Source organism: Eutrigla gurnardus (genome assembly GCF_963514095.1).
Source record: "Eutrigla gurnardus genome assembly, chromosome: 8".
NCBI lineage: Eukaryota > Metazoa > Chordata > Actinopteri > Perciformes > Triglidae > Eutrigla > Eutrigla gurnardus.
Genome location: NC_139922.1, coordinates 8,068,240 through 8,085,848, shown reverse-complemented (window position 1 = coordinate 8,085,848; position 17,609 = coordinate 8,068,240). Strand labels below are relative to the sequence as shown.

At 42.3% G+C, this 17,609-nt stretch overlaps 1 protein-coding gene across 3 annotated transcripts in view; it reads right to left on the bottom strand.

Moving 5' to 3' along the window:
• rgs19 (regulator of G protein signaling 19) overlaps positions 1–17,609 on the bottom strand; it is a 41,098-nt gene that overhangs the window by 7,552 nt on the left and 15,937 nt on the right. Inside the window, exon 1 of one of the 3 annotated variants that reach the window (XM_084016235.1) lies at positions 17,149–17,349. The exons of the other annotated variants lie outside the window; for them this stretch is intronic. The gene's annotated coding sequence lies outside the window, so the exon portion shown is untranslated. Of the gene's footprint in view, positions 1–17,148; positions 17,350–17,609 lie in introns of those variants that run through there. 3 annotated transcript variants of the gene reach the window in all.

Here is a 17,609-nt window from a genome sequence, read left to right as displayed (position 1 = left end):
AGTTTGAGGTTCACACACATTTGTATTTGTATCCAAACTTTTAACTGGTTATGAAACCGTCTCAATCTAATACTGCCGTTGTGTGACCTACATAAGTAAACAAGACCAGAGATCAGCGAGAAGATTGGCAGCTATTCTTAATGGTTGGGTTCTCTGGGAGCAACAGTGACATGCTGCTGGAGGCCCAGACGTAATGCTGCGGCTGCCCGAGGGGGGACAAGGACGGGAGAAGCAGAACCAGGACAGCACAGGGCAGACTGTCACACTCTGCTCAAGTGATTGGGAAGCACATGCTAAATCTTGAATAATAGATTTTATGATTGTATCATATGCATTTTTATGTAGGATCTTTATCTGAAAATTAACAAGTAAATATAGTTTAATATTTAGTACATTATAAAATGGTAACACTCAAGAAAAGCATCTTATTAATTATGTGTTGTACTTGAGTATGTATACCACTGATACTTCAGGGTTAGGGTTAGGGTGTGACATGTAGCATTTCAATCTACACTCGTTCGAAACACGTGAGACATCCCAAAGATCCCAGTAGGCCTCCTGCTGCATTTTTGGATTTGTCAAGCTGAGACCAGTAAGCTTTTGCTAACATTTGGATGGTTGTCAGGTCAATCATGGTGCAACACAGACATATCTAGTGGGAAAGTGAAAGGCTCATATTCCAACATATAGATGTTAGTCTACAGATAATGAACACCAATAAGAGCCCTAACAACAACAACCCTCATGGTAGACGGAGGCTAAAAATGGTCTTCACGTGATCATCTTTGTTGACAGTAATCACACCATACAGTCAATATATGTGTCCGTGTTTTCAAATGCTACACATGGCATGTTTGCCGCTAGAGATGACTGCTGATGAGGAGTTCACAGCGAAGGATCTGAAATCAAATAATAACCTGAATAAACTGCTGTCGGTTGGTTTTTGGGATTATAAAATCATCCTTGATTAAGTTAGTCTCTATCCTGCCAGACAGTCTCGACCACACTGCTGTCCCTGTGAAATAGACATGCTAATAATAGCAATCATGTATTTGTAAGTTGAGCTTGGAGGGAGAGAACAGCAGAGAATTGGAGAAGAAAGAGAGATTTGTCAGTTAGATAACAAAGCACATTTGGGTGACTTGAAGGCATGAGCACTTCTTTGCAGTGTAACCTACTTTGAGGCTTAAAAAAAAACCATAATTCTGCTGATTTAGATTAAGATGAACAAAAAAAGGACTGTTGGCAAAAAAATAATGATCCAGTCTTCGACCACATTCTAGTCAGCACACACTCTCACTCGTCAACAGTGAATGAGCTTGGGGGCGGCGTGGTTATCTGATGTGAGACAGCGAGATGTGGGGAATAAAGAAATGGATTGGCAGATACAGAGAGAAATAAAAAAGATAGGTGAGAGATGTCAAAAGATGATAAGAATGAGATGATAGAGTACAAAGCCAGGAAGAGGGACACAAGAGATTTAGACATTTAGAGAGGGCATGGAAGAAGAGAGACACAGTTGGAGAGAGAGAGAGAGAGAGAGAGAGAGAGAGATAAAGAGAGGGAGGGAGGGAGAGACACATCATGTAGAATAGAGGAAGTGAAAGAGAGCGGATGTGGAGACAGACCGGGCAATGTGATGCATCATGTGATTGAGCTGTGATCACACACACACACACACACACACACACAGACAGACAAAGAAGATCACACAAACATAGGTTTCTTCAACTTTCTTCTCTCAACTATGTATTTGTTATAAACATTTTACACACAGTTCCTATTTGCATCTATCTTATTTAAATCACACTTTTACTGATTTCATTTTTTTAATATATCTTGGCTATGAATGTATTTCGTTGCCTCTGTCAAGCATTTTCAATTGCCTTGTGCATGAATGGTGCAATTCAAATAAACTTGCCTTAAGGCATCCTCCATCCTCTTGGAAACAGAATTCAAATAATGTTACAGTACTCCAAGCTCAGATTCAATTCGTAATCTTTGGGACGTGTTGGCCAGAAAGAGTCACGAAACACGGCCATATGGGCAAAAACTGTCCAGCCCACACAGTCAACATGCGTATGAGCACACAGTGTACATCATGTGCTCGCACACGCTCACAAAAAGACAGTATACACACACATACTGTACATAAAGACACGGCACACAAAGAGACATTCATACACACACATAAAGGTGGATTCAGATGCACAACGAAAAGTAAGCCAATACACACACACACAAAAAAAAGACACACTGAAAGTGTGTGTATATAATTCCACGATGATGCTATCATCATCAGATTGCGTACATTATTTTTCCATTTCTCTAAAATGGTGAAACTACAGCTTTGCTAACATCAGCCCCCAGCTGTCGACTCTGTGTGTGTGTGTGTGTCTGCCAGCAAAGGGGCAGAAGTCGGCAGCTGATCTCTGTGTGTGTTTGATGCCAACACTCGGGCAAGTGGGTGAATGTGGCAGAATGGTCAGTACTGCTGGTCACACTGTGGATTAGTGAATGAAAGCAGTAACCTGCCGTGATTTGTATGTTCTGCTTCCTGCAGTGGCTGACTGATAAAAACACAGCCATGATTCAGGAAAAGGCAGCACATGGACCGAAATAGTGTTGCACACTTGCGTGTCTTTGTAGTCTACTGCCGTAACCATTGACTCCATATAAGACGTGGACGTAGTTACTGTGATGCCATCAATCGGTTTGTGGACTACATTTGTGACCCACCACGGCAAAACCAGCAACAAGTCGGATGGGACGAATTCGCGTAAAAGACGAAATAAGCTTTTTTTTTCAAAATCAGTGATATTCGTTTTTTTTTTTTTGCAGAATATGCAGGTTGAGATCATGAAGAAGCCACTCCATGTTTCAGATAACAGTATTGGTTGCCGTTAAAGTATACATTTTGTATTTGTAGTTTCGGAAAAAATCAGCCGTTGTCTGTCTCTGCAGGGCCATGTACGGCGATGCAGTTCATTTCCATACTGATCACCGTTGGCCATTCACGCGCTGTTGTTATTTTTCCGGCAAATCAGCTGCACGTTAGAAGCGAAACACATGGCTACTTATTCAGCGCCCGTGTCCCTCACAGCAGAGGAGTAGGAGCAGAAGATATCAGACGCTATATCTACGGTTACATTTCAACGGGCTAAAGACAGCGAAATGGAGGAAATACGTAACTTTGACTGCAAATGCTACAGAAGAAGAAAGGAGAACTCTCTGCTTGGAAGACAATTATGCAGCGACAAACTTTCTCAAGAGCTTACATACAGCATACGGATGGATTCTTTAGCTGCCGAAAGAGAGCAAAGGGACATACAGTAGTTACGTCGGAGACATACACCAAAAAGCCGCAGACAAAAAGAAAGTCCGCCCGGACCTCTTATTCATCGGAGCCAATGAAGTCTGCAGGAATACTTTTCAAGAATACTTTTCAGTTTCTTATGGGGTGAGTTTCCGTTAACATCCAAGTTATCAACTTTGCTTAGCTAGCTAAGCTAGCTCAGTACTCTTGTTTTACAATTATATGCACATCAAAACTAAGCTGTAATGGGAGGTTTTTGTTTAGTAATGTGGGCATCTGATTTAACAGTAAGGTGCCAAGGGGCCTGTTGGCATTGCTTGAATTGACTGTGATGCTAATTGGTTAGCAACTAGCCTACCTAAGGACAATAGGCTAGTTGCTAAATCATTAGCACTAGCTACGAAAATCGGTGTCTTTGAGAGAGTCGGCGTCCGTGACATGAGTCTCCTTGGTGTGGTCGATTGAATCGGCCCACGTCGGCGTTCATTTCAGCCGATTCAAATGTGTAATCCGCCATTCGAGTCGGCCATATTAAGTAGCCCGACTTCATTTACCGACGCGAGTCGGGCAGTCGGTGCGGTGTGGACCCGCCTTAACAGATACCAGATATCACTGAGTGACATCTGTAGGGGGGAGGGTTTATCTGAATGAGATGCAAATGAGCACCATTGTGTTTCCTTGCTCGCCAGGTGAGGTGAGGTGAGGTGAGGTGAGATTTGCAAATATTTCAGGCCAGCTTTCTCAGTGAACGGTTTTCAGAGAAGCATGCATTCAAATGGCCACAACTTCTTCAAATATCAATTTCCATGTGTTAGACATCATTGGAAAGCTTAGAAACTACACTTTCAGAATCTGTGAATAACTCAAAATGCCCCGAGGTCGACTTGGTCCTGGTTTTGCCATGGCTGGTCACATTTTTGAAGCCTCAAATCACCATTTAGTTTATTTTGTTTTTTTTTTGCGAGAAGGCAAAGCACAATTAAATGCTGAATAAGACATGTTTTACCACATTGTTACGATTAACTTTCATGAACTGAAAGCACAAAGAGTAAAAGGGTTAAAGTTCTCAACATGGACAACTCACAAACGGGACACTGAGGAAGTGGCCTGTCAATGACAAAGTGACCACGCCCTCTTACTCTAAATGGGACCATAATTTACAAAATAAACATGATGCTGTGTTGAAGAAGACTAGAGGTTGAGAGCATACACGTTTATAATGTTTGCTGAGGTGATAAATCAATTGAGGAGTAGGGCCATTTTCTCATAGACTTTGTGCCCTGATCAGAATGCAGGTTTAAGCCACTTCCACATTGGAGCCTGGCTGTAACACAAACTGTCAGAAGCACTTCACCAGAAGCATGTGCACAAGTTCGAAAAATGCAAAGGACCCCGATTCCTTTCATAAAGAATTGTATGTAAATTAAGCAGCATTATTGGCAACAGGACACTTCAATTCAAATGGATGTTGTCATGTTTCTCTCGTTTTGAGTCAGTTTGAGGTTTGCTGGCACAGCTTCAATTATGTCATTGTGCCCTCAACTCCTATACTATAGTCACATAAAGGTAGTGGATGGAAAGGCTTATTTAAATGATTTTTTTTTTTTCGGAACCTAGTTTGAAAAAAAAAAATAGCGGATTGTCTGTATAGTGACAGTAATGCTGCTAACAAGAGAAGAAACCTGACTGAAAAAATGTCAACTGATGTTTTTCTCTGCTCGTGTTTGAAATAAACCGCCAGCTGTGGAGCTGCTGACAAGTGTACACTGTGTGAACACGCTCACTGCTGATATCTTCAGATACACACAAACACACACACACACACACTGCACTGATGTCAGTTTACCTGCACTATCAGAGCAAAGACAGGAACACACCATCCCTCTCTTTCATCACTCACCTCATCTTTTATAACACACTGCTATCACGTTCCTGCCTTTGCGTAGGTGTTTGTGTGTGAACAGGCAAGTGTGTGTAAATGACTGTTTCATCGAGGCGATGACTGAAGATGAGAAGGTTCATTACCAGCTTAGAAAGAAAGAAAGCAACGGCAAAGAAAAAGACATGAAGACAGAAAGAAAGAAGCTACTATGTACAGTTCCTTTTGAGCCGATGTCTCACTTCCTCTTGTTCCACGTGAATTTCAGTGAGTGTGTGTGTGTGTGTTTATTTGGGTGTGTGGTTTCTAGGCCTTCTAATGTCAACTAGTTTAATCAGATTAACACTCCGACCCAGAATTCTATTAAACACACACACACACACACACACACACACACACACACACACACACACACACACACACACACACACACACACACACACACACACACATTCAGTTCACTTCCTTCTCATCTGAACTCCATCTCTGTAAATATTTTTGTTAATCTTTATTTATCCTGGTAAGGTTGACAGAGCACAAATGCTGTTTTCCTGCAACACCCTGCTACACAACACATCCTGGCCAATAAAACATTAAAATGGACCAGTCAGGAGTATAAATGCCTTGCTTAAGGGCACACAAAAAACCGACAGTTTATGTAATTTCCTTCGTCACATTGTCCTATGAAGTTCAAACTAGAAACATTAACAAAGGGACTGCACAATTTATCTGATCTAAAATGTGATCACGATTTTGACTTACCACATGATTAACTGCTCTATTGACATCTAAAACTCCTCTGCATATCAAACCTTTCCTAAGCTAACAGCCCGCCACCAGTGGGTGATCAAGGTGTTTTGGGAGCCTGTGAGAACATTTACGGATGCGGCTGTAGTAAGTAATCATGAAATGTAAATAACAAGGTAAGAGCATTGCTTCCATCAGTTGGAGGAGAACAAACGCCATATCGTAAAGTTATGTGCATATGTAAGAGCTCCACAATCAAGACGCTTTGCAAATGGTCACGTGAAAATTCATACGTAAAAGTTCAACCAATTAGAACTGAGCAAGAATCCACAGCACAACTTTACTGATTCCTCTCAAATAAGATGGTACTGTTAGCATGAATAACGGAACAAAGGACATCTGTTTTTTTTATTTTGCAAAAGGTCCATAGCCTTAAGCCCTAATTATGCTTCCGCGTAGTGATAACGCAACGGCTTGCTTGGAGACCATGATGGTTCTGCGTTGGGTTTACGTGTCGAAAATGCAATTCAATGCCACACCGGTAAAGGGCGCTATGTTTTTTGTAAAGACTGACCGACCGACCGAGACTCTTGGCGTATATCGTCGTTAGCCTCGTTATAGCGTATTTGTTTACCTTCCGGCTTTAAACGTCCACAATTTTTCAGAACTTGGTGTTTTATTTCTTTGTGCAAAAGCGAGAAGGTGCAAACAATAAAACGAGGTGCAAACAATAAAAGTAGCCTTTTAAAAGTTTAAATGGCGGTGTTTATGAGTGTAAACCGGATAGCGGTCTCCAGCGGATGTAGTTAGCGGACCAATCACAGCCAATGCCGCTGCGTTGGTGTTGCGTTGGCGTTGCGTCGCCTCGACGCGCGTCTAGGATTTTTGGGAGGTGCACGTCAGGCCCTTGCGTTGGACGTAAGGGGGGTCCGCAAGGACGTAAGGGGTCCGCAAGCCCCCTTGCGTTGTGTCGACGCGGAAGCATAACTTGGGCTTTAGTGTGTACAGGGCATCCAAACACCATGGACACGCTGTAGCATTGGTTCTGTCACCAACATCATTTGTTCCTCCAACTTGTATCATGAGAAATAAGGAGTTTCTGTCCATATTGACTGGAGTGGAGTGGATAGGAGGATGGAACTTGATCATCTCACTCTTTTAACTGAGATTTTACAGTCACGTTCACACCAGCCATGTGTAGTCCGGTGGAACCAAACAGCCTGGTGTTCAGCTCATTTTGCAGCCAGTGAAGCTTAAAAGCATGGTGGAAATAGCAAGCTAGCTAGCCAACTAGCCAGCAGCTAAATGAGTAACATTTAACAACATTACACATCATGTGAGTCAAGGAAATTGTTGAATGGTAGAAGAAGCCAACTGTCTAACCGAAAATGTAACCACATTTCCCGCACATTACTTTTGTTTACAATTTTTTTAACATTAGTTTTGCCTTTTTGAACACAAACCGATCAAGTTGATTCAGGAACAAGACCTTAAAAGGTCCCATATTATGAAAAACTGGTTTTCTCTGGTCTCTACACCTATAAATTGGTCCTCCCTGAGCCTGTCAACTCTCAGAATGAGGAAAACAAGCGACTCCTGCATGGTCTCTGCAGCCCCCCCTCTGGTACAACGGCACTCCTACAGGTTGTTCAGATTCAGCTCCCGTCGTTACGCAACGAAGGGAGTCATTTCCATAGGCCGAACTCCTCTGCACGATGATAGGAGATATCTGAGAGAGGGCGTTCATCACCGAGGTGAAGTTCGGTGTGTCCTGCAGTGAAATAGCAGTGAGATAGCGGTGTTTCACAATGTCGTTGCTCAGAGCTACACACGCAAATTGTTCTGTTGTTGGTTGTACAAATCAACATAAGTGCTTATATTCGGTCCCAGCTACAGAAGAACAGAAGAGACGGTGGTTGCGTTTCATTTTTAATGACAATGTGCCGGCTACGGTCCGTGTTAGCTTGTATGTGTGTGCTATCCACTTCACATCGGACTGCTTCAGTAACGAGGGTCAGTACAAAGCTGGCTTTGCCTCGACACTGACCCTCGTAAAAGGATCTGTCCCAACCATACGGGACCCAGCAACTTCACCTGAGCCACATAGGCGAGCCATAGCGATACATCCACCGTAAACATTGGCGCATAAGCGGCATCATCTCCGTGGCTCTCCAAGTAGGCGATGACAGACGGAGCTCATTAGCATTTAAAGGTGCAGGCACAGAAACAGCCTGTTCTCAGCAGAGCTCATTTGAGCAACTTTTAGAAAGCTGAAATTCAGGCCCATGGATTGGTTTGGGGCAATGCATATCGAATCCAGTGTTGTTGGACCTTTTACAGGGACCTTTAAGGTGTGAACCAATACCCTTACCGATATCAGATATCGGGCTGATACTGGCCCAAAAAGCTGCATCAGGTATCGTGACAATGGGGGCAATCTATTTTTAATTCATTAATATATATATATATATATATATGCATATTTGTTGTACAAAGTTAGGGAGCAATGTTCAAGTCAAGATGATGCTTCCTTACCCATAAAAAAATGATCCCAGTCATGGCCACAGTGATTCATTCACAATTAGCATTTCAGTCAGATCAGTGCATTTCCAGTGTGAATTATTCTGGCCACTGACACATTGCCAAAACCTCTGCAAGAGCTATTCCAAATATAAAACCTGCATTAAGATCGTAGTTGCATAAAAAGGGTTTGCCTTCATTGTCTTTACCTAGTCTTGACTGACAACATGTTGAAATTAATGTAATTTCATGCATGCTTCCTGACATTAACCTATTAGTGAACAATCACATGTATACTGTATATGTAAAAGGTAAATGCATGCAGTTGTAGGTAAATGCATGCAGTTGTGTGCACGGTCATGCAAAATCTTATCGGTCAGCTGTGCTGTGATCACCGTCTTTGTACGGCACTCGTTTGTTCTCGGCATGCTTTGGCAGCACAAATGGACTCACATACCATGCCAATAAAGCAACATTAAATTATAATTCAGAGAGAGGCACTGCTGGTTTTGTGCACTGTATGTCATCTACACACACACACACACACACACACACACAGCTGCAGGGCTTAAGTAATTAAGCACTCATTTTAAGTATTAATCTGAGAGATTAGCGCTGTGTAATTTTACCACCTGATCGCCCTGTGACTTGTGTGTGTGGTACTAAGATGGGCCCACAATGACCAAGATAAAGAAAGATGAAATGAAAAAGAGAGATTATTATGAATGTATGTATAAAACAACAAACACATCAGACGGAACAAAAAAGTATTTTTTTTGCAGTGGGAAGGAGAGAAAGGTAGAGCAATAAGGAGGGATAGGAGACAAAGAGAGATCCACATAGATTGATTGGGGATGTCACACTACCAGAGATTTAGTAGTCAATACCAATTCCATAATTCTCGATATCACGGTAGAAAACGCAAAGTTAAACAATAGCATGCACTCCTTTATTACCCTTCACATACTGGTTAAAGGAAGTCAAACAACAGTTTATAATTCTGTCTCTATTATCTTTTTCATATTGCTTTGAAAACATATTTTTTTAAGTTGCCAAAAACTTGCCTTAACATCACCCAATACTCACTTTTACTGAAGAGATCCGGACCCATTGTGGTGCCATTGATTTACATCATAATGCAAATCAGCCATTAGCTCTGTGCAAAAATGTTCTGCCCACTGGCTGCTAACAGCTAATGATAGCTAGCGATGTTTCTGCCGATTTTAACACAGATATGTTGTACACAATGAAACATTGTCATGGAATTAAATGGAGGTTCTCGTGACAACTCCAACGTAGACACACTTGGTAACCTTTAGAGTCCTGAAGTCAGGAGGTTTAAACATCCAAAAGGTAATGAAACTATTGTATTTTTGTGATTTCATGAAAAGACCGATGGTCGCCATCATAAATCAGTTGTCTTCCTTCAGAGCCAGTTTTAAAAAACACTAAACTGACTATTGAGTGATGAGAATATAACCCGTTCTCTAGTGCCTCAATCAGATCTAAACTTTCACTATGAATTACAAATATAAAATCAAACTGTTTTGGAAACACCATTCATTGAATGAACAAACTCATTTGCGTTCAGCACCAAATGTGTCGGATGAACCGAGAGCAGCAGCAGTTTGATGTGAAGCTGCAGGTAATGTCACAAACGTGTTGAAGGTACAAAACCCAGAGAAAGTGATGCAGGGCCGATGGAAGCTGCAGGAAAGGGGAGAGCTAGAACACATGGGGTGCAGTCGAATAGTCTTTTTTGCTTAGGAAGGTTCCTAACTGAAGAAGTGACCCGGAAGTAAACAAGTGGCCGCCATGATAAGAGCTGTTCGAATTCTCTAAATGCATAGGAAAGGAGCTCCAATGCTTCCTTTCAGAGCTCCTTTAGCATAGGATGCAACGGACCTTCCTATGCGAAAGGAAAGGAGATTACACCGACCCACAATTCTTTGCGAGAGCAACATTTAAAGTGACGCACACCTCGGCCGTTCATGAAAACAAACGTGCATTTACATATTTAACAATGACTTTCATGCAGACATATAGTAATTGGAATAGTGATGATAAATGTGTATGAACAGTGATACTAATTGACTGGTATTTTTTTATTTATTTCAATCATGTTACAAACTTTACAAAAACGAAACTAAAACCACAAATGAAATGTAAATACAGCAAACGGTCAAACAGGAAGGAGGAGCTGCTGGACCTGAAGCCGGTCAGTGAACCAGCTGCTTATAAAACCAACATGGGGAGAAGTGGACGATGCGCTTTTTGTAGTCCATTATTGTAGTTTCTCCAGCGCAGACGTACGTCAATCGCAGGTGCCGATCATCAGCTGTCAATCATCAGCGGCCGCGTTATAATGACGTAGCTTAGAGAAAGTACAGTCGGATTCTCTGAGCACCGCGGTCGACTATTCCTAAGTCCTTTTGTGTTCTCCTATCGCCTTTCCTTAACCCTGTGACGTTTTCCCCAGAGGTCAAGGAATAGGAGTTAGGAATAGGAGTTAGGACCTTATTTTTTGACTATTCGACTGCACCCATGGCCCAGCTTTACAGCCTGAGGACCCAGGTGAGCCTGATCAGCTGATGGCCCTCCCTTGTCAGCCAGTGGGATGGGCGTCACAATATCCAGGTGATGGAAGTAAAAGTGTCTGCAGTTTAGATACATGTGCTGACTTCAGGTAACCAGTGCTGAACCAGCCTGCTCATATGCATACATCTGCATGTAGAGCCTGACTATCGGTGCACACATGCAACTAGGGCTGCAGCTATTGAATCTTTTTGTTATCGAGTAATCTACCGATTATTCCATCGATTAATCGAGTAATCGGATAAAAAATTAACATTGTATGTAGTTCCCATACACTGTTCATTTCTTAACACATTTGGTCAATGACTATAAACAGGAATAAAGAAGGAAAAAGAAAGGAAAAAGACTACAATTTTTTTCTCTCTCTCTCAATACAAACAAGAAATCAAAATAACCTAAATTGTTTAAAAATAACTTAAAATTATATTTTAAACAATGTTAAATGTTATTATCATGTCTGACTCCTCACTGCTCCGGTTTGTGGCTGCCTGATGCTGCGGGGAGGGGGGGCTGCTCGGACCACCACGCTCCTGTCCCGGTACCGGTTGTGTTTCTGGTGCTTTTTTTTAACGATTCGGAACGACGACGCTCCGACAGTAAAGGCAGCGTTCCCAGTCTGGCTCTGGCCGCACTGTATAATGTTGCCAGCCTGCGGCGAACCGGAGACGGATCAAACGATCGGTTCTTAAAACTACGCACAACCGGACCGCCCGGTTCACGACACCGTCACGGACGGAGACCCGTGAGACAGGACCGGTATCTTAAGGTGCGAGGGGAGACAGTGAGACATGACCGGTATCTTACGGTGCGAGGGGAGACAGTGAGACATGACCGGTATCTTACGGTGCGAGGGGAGACAGTGAGACATGACCGGTATCTTACGGTGCGAGGGGAGACAGTAAGACAGGGTTTGGGTGAGGCAGAGTTTTTGCCTCAAGCATTTTTTTTGTAATCGAGTTACTCAAATAAGTAAGTAATAGTTTCAGCCCTACATGCAACAACCAGACATCTTGATGCTGGTAACGGTTTTAATTCATTGTTTAAAGCTTTCTAACTTGCTATAACAACTCTGTGGTGGCACTAAAAGCCCCCCTGGTGTCAAGACGTACACTTGTCAAAACACCAGGATCTAGATTCCCTCCTACTGAACACTGAATTATGGATAAAGATCTTTTCTGAAACCCCCTGGCTTCACTTGACTTCTGCAACACTGCTTTGAAATTTTCACAGGCAACATCCAACACTATATATCACACTCGCTCACACATTTAGGCATTATACCCTCACAGCTGGAAGCGAGCGGCACGTTTTTAACCAACTCTGTCAACCAACATTTTAAACTTCTCTCATGCTTTATATTTTCTATTGTCGGAATCACTGCAGTGAAGTAACAGGAATTGTAAAAGCCATCAGGTGAGGAAACAACTGTGAATCTCCACTAAAAGAGCCTCAATGTTGTTGTTGTGCTGAAACTCATACATTTAAGGTTAACTTAAAATAAACTAATAAAAACAGTTCACAGCTGTAAATCATTTTAGCTATGAATCCGTTGTTATGTGCTAGATTAGTCAATTCCAAGTTCTGTAAATAGAAGGCGACATCTTCAAATATTGTTCGGAACCAGACATTCCACATTGCTGTTAAAGGGTAACAATCACACAAGTCGCATTTAATGAGTTTCTCTTTGGTTTCAGTACGATCCACAACACAACACACCCACACACACACACACACACACACACACACATACACACACACACACACACACACACACACACACCTCACAGACTGTGTTGTATGGAAGTGTATCACCTTTGCATAGCTTATATCTTATTTTCAGCACTAGATGAGTAAAATGTCCCAGATCAGGAAATTCCCAGCTGTAGTTCCTTAATTTATTCCATTTTCCCTCAGTTATAAAGTAAGTTTTCTCAAATGGACCGAAGTTCCAGTGTGTTCCTATTTTGGTCAGCGTTAACCTGCTCTCTATAACCTCTTACAATCCTTGCGGACGCCGGCGTCCTCCACTGACTTTACTGTCTTTCAGAGGCTTCAGCAGGCTCAGTATTAGAGCTAGAGTGAAGGCACTGGTATCATGTGAAACTGGAACCTTTCCGTCTATTCAAGATGGTTTCTGCATACCAGCGTCCCTAAACAATCTTGGAATGACATACATTGAGTATAACTGGAAAGCTGAGACTCTTGTGGATCAAATGAAGCCACTTGTAGTAGGGCTGTTGGAATGAACTTCGGGAATTGAGTATAATTTTTTTTTAGAAACGTGTTTTCTAACGTTAGCAAATCTCACCCTCCTCGCCTTGGCCTATCCGCATAAACTGATGCTTTTGACACGTGAAGTCTGATGAACAATAAAGTTTTCTGAATCACAGTCTCAATCAGAAATAGCCGACAGCGGTGCACGGGGAGATAGCCGCTGGCAGCACTCGGTGAAATGAAACAAAGATATCGACGAACCTCTAGAAGCGTTGACGTCATAACAAAGATGCATTCATGCTGCTTACTGCTAGCTAGATTGACCCACGTATCCATCGGCTTACTCATCTGGAACGAGACCAGCAGCAGGATGTACGTGAGGAAGTGAAAGTAGAGCTGACGGTGAGACGAGGAGGGCGTAGCCATGGCAACGGGGACAGTGTCCCAAGGAGAACAGTAATGTGATTGTTTTACTTTTTAATTATTACTTATCTAGGAAGCTGTCACCTGTTGGTAAGTCAACATATGTATTGGTTATGTTTTGGAACGCCCTCTAGTGGACAAGAAGTAAAACAACCACATTGTTGATAATGGCATAGGCAACGTATAAGCCTGTGTAGTGTAGTTAATATTAATAATAGGCTGAATTCGAGCATTAAATATTTGAATATAATTTCCATCCATCCATCCATTGTCTACCGCTTATCCTGTATTCAGGGTCACGGGGGGCTGGAGCCGATCCCAGCTATCATTGGGCGAAGGTAGGGTACACCCTAGACAGGTCGCCAGTCTATCACAGGGCCAACATGTAGAGACAGACAACCATTCACACTCACATTCACACCTACGGGCAATTTAGAGTCATCAATTAACTTATCCCCATGCATGTCTTTGGACTGTGGGAGGAAGCCGGAGAACCCGGAGAGAACCCACGCTTACATGGGGAGAACATGCAGACTCCACACAGAAGGAACCCGGGCCGACCCGGGAATCGAACCCGGGTAGCACTCTTGCTGTGAGGCAAGAGTGCTACCCACTACACCACCGTGCAACCTGAATATAATTTGAATATTGAAAACAATATTAAATGAAATTTGAATAGTATTAAAGAGGAATATTGACAGCTCTAACATGTGATGTGTTATTCCCCATAGTAGCCATTTTATTGTAGTTCTTGAAACTTGACTTCACTGTATAAAATTACCTGCAGTGACCTCTAGGATAATGACACCTCCATGACTCTTTACAACCACTAACTACAGGTTGAGGGCTTACAGAGGAAGCATGGCTTCTCTAGGTATGTTGACAATAAGGGGATGTCGGATCAGTTTCCACAACAGAACAGCCTGCTAACCAATTGTCGAAAAGTGCAATTCTTGCAGAAAATCTCAGAATGTCAAAATCTTACTACATCAAATCACAGCATGGATTGTTCTATGGTGTTCCACAATGTGTTGGTGTCTTAATGTGGTATTTTGGAGGTCAGGTCAATTTTAGTGAGTCATGCCCCGGATCCGGTGCAGAAAGAAAGAAAAATGTTTTAAGACGAGCTTCTCCAAGCTCCTGCCCGGACATGTTTCAGCACTGCTAAAGCTTCTCTACTGCACTGTTTAACTAACACACACACACACACACACACACACACACACACACACACACACACACACACACACACACACACACACACATGATTTGTACAATGTGCTCTCTGCTCTTGCTCTTGATCTGTCTCTTTTCATTTGCTCTCTTTGAAAATGTCACATACTCTCCCTCGCTTTCACACTACTCTCTCTTACTTTAACAACAGCCGCACGCACGCGCGCACACACACACACACACACACACACACAGTAAGTAGGGCTATAAACCCACCCTAACAGTGCTCTGTGGTGACAGATTCAAGGTTTTTCACCAGAGGGACGCACTGTCAAGCTCCCAAATGCATCTCCCCTCCTCACCTTATATGGACAAGCCTGGCTAAACACACAGAAGCACACACACCGACTGGAAACACACAAACAAGCTACAACTGCTTGCACGTGCATTCAAAGTTATAGTACACACTGGGATGCTCAACATACGCGTTGACCACAACCACACACACACACACACACACACACACACACACACACACAGACACACAGACACACACATGCGCACACACACACACACACACACACACACACACACACACACACACACACACTACTACTACAAGCATACAAGCTACATCGCGCCATTTTCAAGAGGAGTTCCCCAACCACAACAAGAGGATGTTTACATCCCACTGAAAAACATTAAACACTTATTCGGCATACATGTGAACCGCAAATGAATTACACATTTTAATAATATTATCAAATTAAGTTTTACTGACGATTGTTGTCGGCCAATATTCAGTATGTGCTTTCACCGTCAATCCCTGATTATGTTGTATTATAAAGAACAATCAACATCCATGTTGAAATTGAAAGCTAGTAACGTTGGCAGCACCGGAGCTAACAGCTAACATGCAGACCTTCTAGAGTTACACTATGATGCATTCATGCTCCAAATAAAAAATTAGTATTGGTTAAAGGTAAATTAAATGGCTCCATGTGTAAAATGTGGCAAATTCAATTTTTGGCAACAAACTTGAATAAATACAGTTGTTTGAAGGAGATTTGTTTCACAGCAATATAAAACAGAGAAAGCAAATTATGGCCTGTTTAATTCATGGCTAAGCAGCTTACAATACGCAACTAAAACTACTAACGCTTAGGAAATCAGAATGTTTTGTCCTACAATATAGAATCCTTCAGTAAATACATTTTTATGTAACTTAAAAAGATGGTTTAGTGAGACTACAAAACATTCTCACACCATCTTACCTGCCTTGACAGCCTCGTTATGTAAACCTATGCTCCTGTGCTTGTTGTACCCCTACTGGACTTTAGCTGAAGGTTTATGAGCAGATGCCAAACACCAAATTACAGTAGATTATTCCACTGCCATTCCTCCAACACATTCATTATCCTGAAGCAACACTTCAAAATAGATCCCCCATACATTTCCCAGTCCCAGCAATTGCCTCGCCAATAACAGTTAAATTCCACGATTTCCGATGCCCAGTTAGCGGTGAGAAACTTCTTCATTTCCATTTATATACTGGTTTTGGTTCTGCATTTGGCCACATCATGAAAACATTTAAGTTTACTTTTGCCCATTACTAATTTTTATGGAAAAGATCTTGAACACAGCAGAATGTAACTCAATGCAATTTCCATTAACGTTAGCCTTTCGCTCCATTATTTAGCCAAGCAGGACTGTGCTGCCCACCGGCGGCAAACAGCTAATGCTACTAGCTCACCTGCTGTCTATTTAAACGCAGAAATCTTGTTCATCGCTAGAAACAATCAACTAAATAGATACAATGCCTGCATGGAAGCAATACATTTCACCTGAAACTTTCTGATTTGGAACATGTGCATTTACCAGCCAATATGTGCAAAACTGCATATCCCCAAGATGTCCACTTTTCAGGAACTGAGACAAACAGTCTTGTTTTAAGCTTGATGACGAAGCATTTTCAGCAAGTTCATCTAACATGGTGTTGAAAGATTTTCATCAGGGAGACAACAACGAATGTCCTCAATAACCCACAGAGGCATTATTAAATCACATACATTTGAGCCACGAAGCCGCATTCAGTGAGGAAGACACTCGTAATCCACTGCATGGACAGACAGAGAGCAAATAAAACTGCTAACCCCGGTACTGCCTGTCTCTTGAGCTATTAAGTCACAACTTTTAAGAGCGTACGAGATAACACAACCCTGTTTAATAACTGGCATATTAAACAGGCAGCACACAGACACCATTCAGCAGCAGAGCTCACCAGGGACGAGTCGATTCAATGGTGGATGAGTGACGGATGACTGAATGAAAGAACAAATGGGTCCTTCTTTTTATTTTCTCCCGCTTGTTCGCTAATAGCTACAAAGTTTCAATCAATCAACACGGCTTCACTCCAGTAAAGGAAGAAGAGAGACGAAAAGAACCCGATGCAACAGGAAAAGATGGGGAGAGAGAGAGTGAGAGAGAGAGGCAGGAAACGGAGTCAGTGGTATTGTGACAAATAGGGCTTCTTGGTTTCTTTCTGAAACTTGATGAATCAGACCTGGTGTCTGCACACACATGCACACACACACACACACACACCCACACACCCACACACACACAAAACAACCCAACCCTAGCTGTCATGACTGCATGGGCCCATTCATGCCGTGATGGCTTAAAGGGGAAAAGCTGCTAAAACCCAACATTTACATTCCTTTTTCCTCTAGACTTGGACAC